The sequence below is a fragment of the Camellia sinensis genome, chromosome 5, assembly GCF_055761805.1.
Source record: "Camellia sinensis isolate YWXY chromosome 5, ASM5576180v1, whole genome shotgun sequence".
Taxonomy (NCBI): Eukaryota; Viridiplantae; Streptophyta; class Magnoliopsida; order Ericales; family Theaceae; genus Camellia; species Camellia sinensis.
The window spans coordinates 19,428,198-19,438,692 of record NC_138965.1 but is presented as its reverse complement, the minus strand read 5'-3'; the positions used below and the strand labels follow the sequence as shown (position 1 = coordinate 19,438,692).

The 10,495-nt window shown below is 34.5% G+C and overlaps 1 long non-coding RNA gene across 1 annotated transcript; it reads right to left on the bottom strand.

The window, feature by feature from the left end:
* Positions 1-5,510: 5,510 nt before the first annotated feature.
* Positions 5,511-9,592, bottom strand: LOC145790463 (uncharacterized). Its single transcript, XR_014329202.1, has 2 exons — positions 8,398-9,592; positions 5,511-5,545 (listed from the first exon to the last, which is right to left on the bottom strand). It is a non-coding gene; the product is annotated as an uncharacterized LOC145790463 (long non-coding RNA).
* Between the last annotated feature and the right edge of the window lie 903 nt (positions 9,593-10,495).

Here is a 10,495-nt window from a genome sequence, read left to right as displayed (position 1 = left end):
ATCTGATGTTCGAAATCTAATGTTCGAAACATTAATCTGATGTTTGAAACATTGTAATGGGACCTTTCAGTCTATAAGAAAACTTTTAGGACTAAACAGTGTATAAGTTATTAATTTGGAATTTATTGGTGCATCCCCTTTTTTTTTCCTTTTTTCCTTTTACATGTAAATAGTACTTTATGATATATATGGAATTTCATTCTATTCTAAAATAATAATAAAAAAAATGAGAGGTTGACCAATAAGTCTTATACTTTAGACTTGTATTCATATAGTCTCATTTTTTTTTTGTAATCCATTTAGTCCTTTTAGATACGTAATGACTCATTTGCGGGTCATATTAAAGTGTCACATTTAGAAAAAGTACACTATTAAATTTTTTAATGTCACATCATACATGTCACGTTAGAGTGTCACATTTTACACTATAGAGTTTTTAATTATTTTAGAGTGTCACATTATACCCGTCGCGTTGGAGTATCACTTGTCACGTTTGGAAAAGTACATTAAGGAATTTTTAATTTTTTTAGAGTGTCACATCATAGCCGCCACATTGTCACGTTTAAGAAAAATACACTAAAAAGTTTTTATTTTTTTTAAAGTGTCACATTACACCCGTCACGTTGTCACGTTAGGGAAAAGTACACTTAAGAGTTTTTATTTTTTTTAGAATAAAAGTTTTGGAGTGTCACATCATACCCGCCATGTTATCACATTTAAAAAAGTACATTAAGGAGTTTTTAATTTTTTTGGAGTGTTACATTAATAACTGCCACATTAGAATATTATATCATACATGTCACATTAATAAAAGGGTATAGTTGTCCACCAAAATACTACCAAAATAAAAAAATAGGGCCATACGGAAAGAAAATCTCCACTAATAAGACTTAACATATCAATAGAAAAAATTTGGGACTAATTGAAGTACTTGTTTGTGAGATGAGATTTATTGGTAAATATTCCTAAATAAATAGTGCTACTATTAGCATCCTATCAATTATTTTGGACCCCCTATTTTTTAGTTTTTTTATTTATTTATTACAATAATAGCCTTAAATAAAATTACTAAAAAGGACATCAATAATTTTGAGACACCCCATCCCATAATTAAGCTCACACACCCACTACATCAGGAATTAGGGTTTGTGAGAGCCCCCACCTCCATTACCACCCATCCATCTTCTCCAAATCTCACCTTCAACACCTACCTACTCTCAAAATCTTAAAAATCCTTTGGCGGCAATATTTCGACGGTAATGCTGGCAACTATTTGATTATTTACACTTCTCCGGTAATAAAAATAAGTAGAAGTTTTTTTGGCAACTACAACTCTATGAGATGAGAGGATTACAACAATAAAAGCTCAGATGAAGTTCATAATTTTGATGATATTCTTAGCTCAGATGAGATTGACCTTTTAAGGGTAAATTTCTTGAAAAAAATGCAAAAATAATAAAAGTTGTTCATCATTTTTTTTGGACTGAACTCCCAGACATATGACCGAAATTCGGGAATACAGGCCCGAACATTGTTTATTTATTCGGGAATAGGTAACTGAACATTTCTGATGTGCTCGGGAATAGATAACCAGCTCTGACAATGGTCAAACCAAAGAAAAGAATGAGATGGCAGAGATCACAATCCAAACCAGTCTTGCTAATATATTCTAAGGATTGAATATTAAAAAACCTATATTTATTTTCTCACTATAAGGTCATAAACAAGCACGTAGAGATGAAATAGTAATCACTTTCGTGGGTTTTGTTAAGGTTTTTGGGAGAGAGATTTTTTAGAATGTTTTTCACAAGAATAATTTTTGTATTATTTGAGGGGAGAAATTTTTTTTAAGAGTTTTAAAATTTATAAATAGAGGTCCAAAGAAATGAAAGGTCCAAAATAATTAATAGAATGCTAATAATAACACTCTAAAAAAATCACTTTTTTTTTCCCACTTCATTTTTATTGGCAGGCACCTCTCACCCTTGGGTCGTCTATCACACCCTTCTTCTCCAACCCATTGCCCAAAAATGCTAGGGATACTTACACATTTACTAACAATCTTACTAACACACTCACAAGTTTTGATAAGATTAATCATCACTTGGTATGGGACCCCTTTATCTCTTTTCCTTGTCCGCCACTATTCCTTCATTTCCCCAACTTACTGACACCCAGGGTCGGCCCTGGGCATAGGCTCACCAGGCCATGACCCAGGGTCCCTCAAAATAGATTCAAAAAAGAGGCCCATTCCTATTATAATTTAACATAATATATTAGGTATATTTTAAGTTCAAAAAAAATTGAAGAAGGTCCAAACTAATTTAAAATAAATTAAACCATTCAAAAATTGAAAGCCCATTCAAAAAATTAGCATTGTTATCCATTGATAATAGATCCAAAAAAGGGCCTCCCTCCTATTATAGTTTAGTATAACATATTCAGTATGTTTTAAGTCAAAAAAAAAAAAAAAAAAATAAGGAAGACCCAAACTAATTTAAAATAAATTGATTCATAAAAAATATTGAAAGGCCTATTTAAAATAATTAGCGTTGTTATCAATTGAAAATGATTTTGTAAAAAAACAAGATTATGCAAGTATGATTGATTTATTTACTTCTAAAAATGTAAAAAAAGCGAGAATCAAGCCATACTTATTAATTGTTTTAATTTTGATACAATTTTTTTGTCATTTACCTTCAAATTTTTTTTTTCATTGAATGAAGAAAAAAAATATGAAGGGTCCCAAAAATTTATCAACTGATTATCGGCTTTGGGTCCCGAAAATCTGAGGGTGGGACCTGCTGACAACTTCTCATTCTTTCCTTAGTCTATACTCCTATTCCGTTAGTTATAACTAACATATGATCAGAACGGATAACATTCTAAAAATTCGGGATTTGAATTAAACAATTAAAATGTTAAGGTTTGATTTGTTATCATGATCAATCTTTGGATTTTTTTTATTTTTTATTTTTCGTAATGACTCCAAATAAAGACATAAAAAATGAAAAATAAACATAACATTGCTTGGATGCTGCAGCTTGCATTACACATGTTAGCGTACTCCAAAAATGAAAAATGTAAATTACACCATTAATGTATATAATTTAAACGAAATGTCACTTTATGACCTGCTTTTGATTAGCCAGATTATAGTATAGGATTAATCCATTGGACTTATAGTTTGTTGTTTGGTTGCAAATTTTTTGTTAGCTGGATTAAATTTTAATAGACATTCTATCCAACAAAATTGATGAATTTTTTACTACTTACAATTAATAATTCGGCACAAATTTATAATTGAGATTATATATATCCATAGTTATAGCAAAACAATATTGAGTAAGAGCGAATTATTTATTTCACTAATCGAGCTGAATAATCAATTCTATACTAATTCCACAAATTGTTATTCATCCTAGTAATCAAACATAGCCTTAATCTCTTTCGTTTTAATATGAACAATTTAAATTCAACCCTTTCAATTTTATTGGAATGCAATCTCTCTATCACTGACTATTAAAATTTAAATGAATTTTGATTATTTCTTTAGAAAAAAATATTCACATTGTAAAGTGTAACCCCACATGAAGTTGCATTTACAGAAGGCCTCATTTGAAAAATTAACTATTTTAATTAGTTTTTTTTACTTTTTAACTATTTTACGAAATGAAAAAAAAAAAAATTGCGTTTGAAATGATTTGTAATTTTTTTTATAATTTTTTTGAATAGTAAAAAGTTATATAAATTAAGATAGGAAAATCAGTACATCATTAGAGAGAAAAGAGAGCAACTCATGGAGAGGCAGAACAATCCAATTAACGGCTAATAACAAACGTGCATGAGCATGTGCAAGCCAATGTGCCATTTGTTGTTAGTTCTCCTATTTCAATGCTCATGGAATAGATTAGTTTGGTTCGGTAGTGAGCTGGGCCTAAGGATTGAAATAGGTGGTCCATATCCATGAGGGAGGTGGTCCAATGTCTAACCAATGTGCCATGTGCAAGCCAATGTGCCATTTGTTGTTAGGTTGTCCATCCTGCCATTTGTTGCTAGTTCTCCTATTGCAATCCAATTCTGCTGCAGAATGGACCACCTCCCTCATGGATATGTGCTCAAATAAAACGGATCGGTTAGACATTGGCCTAATTTGAGAACATATTCTGGGTTAAAATGGATCTGTTTAACTTTTTTTGAGTTACATTATTTCTCTAATTTTTTACACATTTTTTTTAAAAAAATTCAAAAAAAAAAAAAAAAAAATCAAAAGCCTGCTTTTAACTAATTTTCCAAATAGCCATGCTAGGTATCATGAAAAATTTTTCATGAAAATAATCATAAAATATTTGTGACACTTGAATTACACTTGGAATAAAGTACCACACACTAATTAAGGTAATCCAAAAATCATAACTCTTTCATGATCATTTTCCCTAACTTTTCTCTTTCCCAAAACAACCCATTATTGGGAAAATTGCGGTGGTGAGTTGGTGCATTAGAAATCTCGGAATGATTGGGTTTTTAATCACAACCCTTCAAATCCCACGCTAACTCTGCAGCAAGCGAAGGCGTATTGGACAGAGAGTTGTATTGGAGAGAGAGTTGTTCTAAATCACCCTTGTGTTCATCAGCCAAGTGACGTGGCAACAAATTCTACTATTTGCAGATGGAGTCCTCTAACTTGGGGCCAGTTTAAGCTTAACTGTGATGCAAGTTTTTCAAGAGATGGGTCCAAGGCGTCATTGGCAGTTAGAAACTGGAAAGGAAAGTTGGTGGATGGAAAAACCTCTAGTGTTCATGTTTCATCAACCTTGCAAGGTGAAGCCGAGCGGTTCGACTGGCGCGTGCCTTTTCTCAAACCCTCAATCTAAGGCAAGTTCGTGTGGAAAGTGATAATAAGTCTGTCATCGATTTGAGTGTATCTGAATTGGCACCTCCATGGGATTGCCAGGCCATCATTCATGATATTCGATCTGCAAAATATAGGGGGAGTATCTCGTTTAGTTGCTCGCCAAGAAATGCAAATAGTGCCGCCCATTGGTTAGCGTCTTGCAATCTAAAGGGTATGCTTCCTCTCGGCCGGATTGTCCATCCTCCCCACGAGCTTAGGACTATATTATCTCTAGATTCTTTGTAAGCCGCTTGGCGTGTACTTGATATAAAATAAAACAAAATAAATTTAAAAAAAAGAAGAAAAGAACTGAACTTCAAAGGCCAATTATGGGAAAGCAAAGCACCCAACATCATAAATAACTGCCATACCATCTCACGAGGAGAAAAAACGATTGAATATATGGTTTTCTAAGAAAAATAGATTAATTTGATGTTTAAGATTTAGAGAATCCCATTTTAAATTCACAAATTTATCCATAATAATGTAGTAAGGAATGTAGGCCTTATATCATTAGTTGTATAACTAATAAAAAGTGACACTAATCATGCCATCCCAATATGGATATCAAATTGTAAGAACTTTATATGGGTCTCAAAAATTTCTTCCAAACATATAGAATCAAACAAACAAACAAACACTTTTATTTGCCTTTGTTAAAATTGAAGTATTATTGATTGATGAATGATTGTTGTGTTTACAAATTACAACTTCTATAAATAGAAAAGAAGGTGGTAGTAGGTGTAGTGTAGTGGAGGTGGTAGGTGAAGTGGGTGCTAGTGGAGATGGTAGGTGTAGTGGGTTAGGTTAGTGGGTTAGGTTTAGTGTACATTAACAGCCCCCCTCAAACTCAAGGAGGTTAGACACAAACCAACTTGAGTTTGGAGAGAGTTACAAAACAGAAAAATAAACTGATAAATAAAATAAAACAGGATAGGAGACACGGTATGGTCGTGTCAGACCGTTGTAGCAGACAGTTTACGGGGTCATGTCGGACCGTTGTAGCAGACAGTTTACGGGGTCATGTCGGACCGTTGTAGAAGACACTGTGTGGTCGTGTCAGACCGATGTAGAAGACAGTTTATGGGGTCATGTCGGACCATTGGAGCAGACAGTTTACGGGGTCATGTCGGACCGTTGTAGATGTTGCACCCTCAAAAGGTGTGCCCAAGTTTGTCAAAAGGCGTGCCATCAAAAGGCGTGCCCACTTTATCAAAAGATGTGCCATGAAAAGGCGTGCCAGTTTGTCGGGCGGCAAGAGGCGCGCGATGCGCGTGGCTGGCCCTGGCTATTTAAACAAGACGAAGGCAGATGCTGAGGCAGAGACGGAGACAAAAAAACTCTGTAACACGCTGTTTTCTGAGAGAGATTGCTGAGGGAGATACGTGGTAACACTCTGTTTTCTGAGAGAGAACTCTGTAACACTCTGTTTGCTGAGAGAGATTGCTGAGAGAGGTACTTTGGAACACTCTGGTGCCCAGAAAAATGGCTTCATCTTCCTCTTCTTCCCGTGGTCTGCTTACTCTCTTTCCCGAACTGAACGAGTCAACAAGAGAGAGAACTGGTGCGGAGACTAGTGAACCTCAACCAAACACCACTGGGTTTGCTCCGTTGAACTTTCCGATGCAGTCGGTGGAGCAAAAAATGGCAGTGCAAACGGATGTGGAGGCCAATCAGTATACTCTGAAGGCATGTGTGGAAAGCATGACGGCGGTCACAAACTTGTCGAACCGGCTGCAGAGTAGGACAAATGAGGTGCAGCATTTAAATTCCCAGCTGGCTCTGCTCCAACGCATGTATAAGGATGCGCGAGCAGAGATAAGCGTGCTAAGGGCAGAAAACAAGGAGCTGAAGCGGAAGGCCACCGTAATGTTCCGATTTGGAGGTCCTCCATATGCTGCAGTGGAGGAGTATGGGGGAGTGAACGTGCTCAGTGGACAAGGAAACACGGAGACCGGACTGGCACGGGACACCCAAGATAAAAGTAAGAAGAAGAGACCTGCAGTAGAATAGAGAAGGGAAAAGAAAAATCCCACTGTGGTTGTTTTGTTTGTATTTTGTTTTTTTTTTTTTTTTTTTTTTTTTTTTTTTTTTTTTTGTGTGTAAAATGATGATCGGGGTGAGGCCCGATATGAATAAAATTTTGCAGTTCGTCTTCTTCCTCCGTGTTTGTTTTTTTTTTTTTTTTTTTTTTTTTTTTTTTTTTTTAAATAAATAAATAAATAAATAAATAAAAATAAAAGAAAAGAGAAAAAATGGAGCAACGGGGATCATAATGTGTGGTGAGTGGAGAATAAAGAAAAGAAAAGAAAAGAAAGTGGTTCTGTTGTGGGGTGTTGTATGTGCTGGTGTATGTGTGTGATGATTAAAAAAATGTGGGCAGTAGAAATCCCGTGGGTGTGTGTGAGGGTGGGCCTGCTTGTGAGTGCCGTGGGTGAGTATTGGGTGAGAGAGAGAAGAAGTATTATTGGAGAGGACGGTGGAAAGATGATTGTTTTGGAGTGGAGAATATTTTAAAAGATATTTCTCTCTTTTGTTTTTTTTTTTTTTTTTTTTTTTTTTTTTTTTTTTTATGTATGATGATGTCTGCTCCTCTACAGCTCATGAGAAAAAGAAGTGAGTGGTCTTCGGTGGCTGTGGGAGCAAAAAACCGAGATCCAGTATGCTCGAATCTCTAAGGTCGCTAGGCTGAAGTGAAGCAGCAATGGTGAGGAGCAGCTTGGATCACACGGCTGCGGCGGGCGCGACGCGGGGACGGGTCGGTGACTGGGTCGCGACGTCTGCGGCAGCCGGAGCTGGGACAGGTCAGTGTCACTACTCTCCGAAGCAGTCTCTGCAACTTGTGAGTTGTCATCTGACATAGATGTTTCTTCAAGAGTGGCAGATGTTGCCTGCATGGCTTGCCAGACGGCACTAGTAGCCTCGGCCTCGGCAGCAGAAGCCTCAACCAGTTTCTCCATAGAGTTCTTGCGCATGCTCATGCCACCAGATGAGGTAATTTCTGGTCGTGTATCTGAAAGTGATGTTGGGTCGAATGAACTTAAATTAGAATGATTTGTTTTGGGCCGTGCCATGGTTGGGGCCCTCTCAGATGATAGAATAGGAGGATTAATGTCAGACTGAATAGGTGAATTTTCTGCAACCAGGAATTCATCTAGCAGTATATCTTCTTATGCAAGCCTTGAGGAGACCTCTGCCGGAGTTGATGGAGGTTTCAATTGGTTGAGATCCGGCGGGCGGTCAAGGCAAGGTTGCCGCCCGCCGGAAGGTGGAGAACACCGAGAACACCAAGATCTTTAACCTATAGCTCTGATACCATGTTAAAATTGAAGTATTATTGATTGATGAATGATTGTTGTGTTTACAAATTACAACTTCTATAAATAGAAAAGAAGGTGGTAGTAGGTGTAGTGTAGTGGAGGTGGTAGGTGAAGTGGGTGCTAGTGGAGATGGTAGGTGTAGTGGGTTAGGTTAGTGGGTTAGGTTTAGTGTACATTAACAGCCTTAATACTCTTTCATGCTTTGCATACATCAAAACAATAATAGTAGAATGAATGATTTAATCATTTCTACAGATAGAGCATCTAGAATTACAACAACATGGATATCACCAGCAGCCATGGGAAATAAACAATACTTTACTTCTAATGAATTTGGGATCAACAAACAAACAAAAATCACACTTTTAATTAATATGTAAGAAAGCCAACAAACCCACAAAAATGACCCAGAAAGTTAACCAGAAAATTGCAATGGTTTAGATCTAATTGTTCTATATTGAGAGCTACACAAGAGACGAATCTTAGTCATCCATCGCTCTTTCTGATCATTTTTCTAGATAAGGTTTTTAGATGCCTAGCATTTTTTTTTTTACTTTTTATTTTATTTTCTATAATTTTAAATTGAATATCAATTTAGTTCTTCTATCTAAATTAAGGGTTAAAATTACTTAGTGTACACGTAAATAAAATTAACCAAAATTTAGACAAAATGATTAAATTAAAATTGAATTTAAAGGGTAAGGATCAAATTATACAAATTAAAATATTAGGAACTAAAAAGTATTTAATTTGAATTTAAAAATATAATATTATTTTATTTTATTTTTTTTTTAAAAAAAATTAACTTAGGACAACAAAAAAAAAAATTGAAAATTCTAAAAAGGGAATCCCCAAACGCACACTTACAAGATAAAGAAGAAACCAAGAAGGGAGCACACATAAAGTGAAGAAGAAACGTGTCTATTAGTAGTTGTTGGTGCTGCTGAAGATCTTGTTTTTCCGGCGCCGGCCCCGGCGCCCGCGCGAGATCTGGGCACAAATCGCATTCCCTTCTTGATTTGAACTCGAATTTTGCTACTATTATCAGTATCAAATTCAGTGGGTAGGCTCAGAATTCTTCTTCCAAGTGATGCCAACACTCTTTGATCTTCATGTTCATGTTGATGGGCTGAAGTTGGATGAAAGTGGGATGCTAAGACGAGAACTAGGATTGATACAGACAATATTATATATCTCATTGAAGTCATGTTTGTCTGCTAAGCAAATAAAAAGGAAGATGGATTTGCTGAAGACAAAAAAAGGGTATATGAAAATATTGGGTGGATTGGGTTGTGGTAGATGTGAGATATAAAAAGAGATGAGTAAAGTTGCAGGGGGTGAGTGGGACACCCACCATAATTATGGGGTAATTTGGAATAGCTTTTAGTTTCTAATTTATTTTAGGTTATATTATATTTCATATTTTTTATATATAAAATGATAAAAAAAAATTAAAAAGGTAATTTTTTATTAACTTTTCAAATCATCCCTATATTTATAGTGCCGTTTTAGGAATCAAAATAAAAAGTCATGTTTTTGTCAAAAGGTCCAAAAATGCAAGTGGCAAAAACGCAACAAAATTGGTTTGAAAAGTTATAAAAATGCAAGTGTGAAATTACAAATTAAAGCCTATGATAAAAAAATAAAAAAATAAATTTCTTATGTTAGGTAAGGGTATTTTGGTCATTTTAATTTGATTTGACACCATAAACAAATATTAAACTAAAAAGTCAAAAGTCTGTTTTTTACCAACTTCCCAAATCACTTTTCAAAAAACTAAAAAGCTTGATAAAAAGCCAAAAGTCAACTTTTACCAACTTTTCAAAACACCCCTATGATCAGAAATAAATAATAACTCAAATATTATATTCTAATTCCTAAGACCAGGTCTATCCAGGATTATTTTAGAAAGATGATTAAAAGTTAATTTTTTTAATTTTTCTTAAAAAAATATGTAAAAAATATAATAAATAATGCGTCTCAAAATAAGTTAAAAATTAAAATATTACTATTAACTATTTTTTCAAAATAACCCATAATGCAATTTACTTAAATTGATTATAACTTTTCTGTTCTAAAAATTTGTTATTAACTCATAACTTATAATAAAATGTATTAAATTAAATAGCACCAACATTGGTTGGTAGCTTCACTCACAAACTATAAAACTTAAGGTGCTGTTTGGTAACACTTACGTTTCCAGTTTTCTGTTTATATTTATAAAAATTTAAAAAACTCAAATAAAAACTTGTTTGGTAAAATTTTTGGTTTATAAATTAGT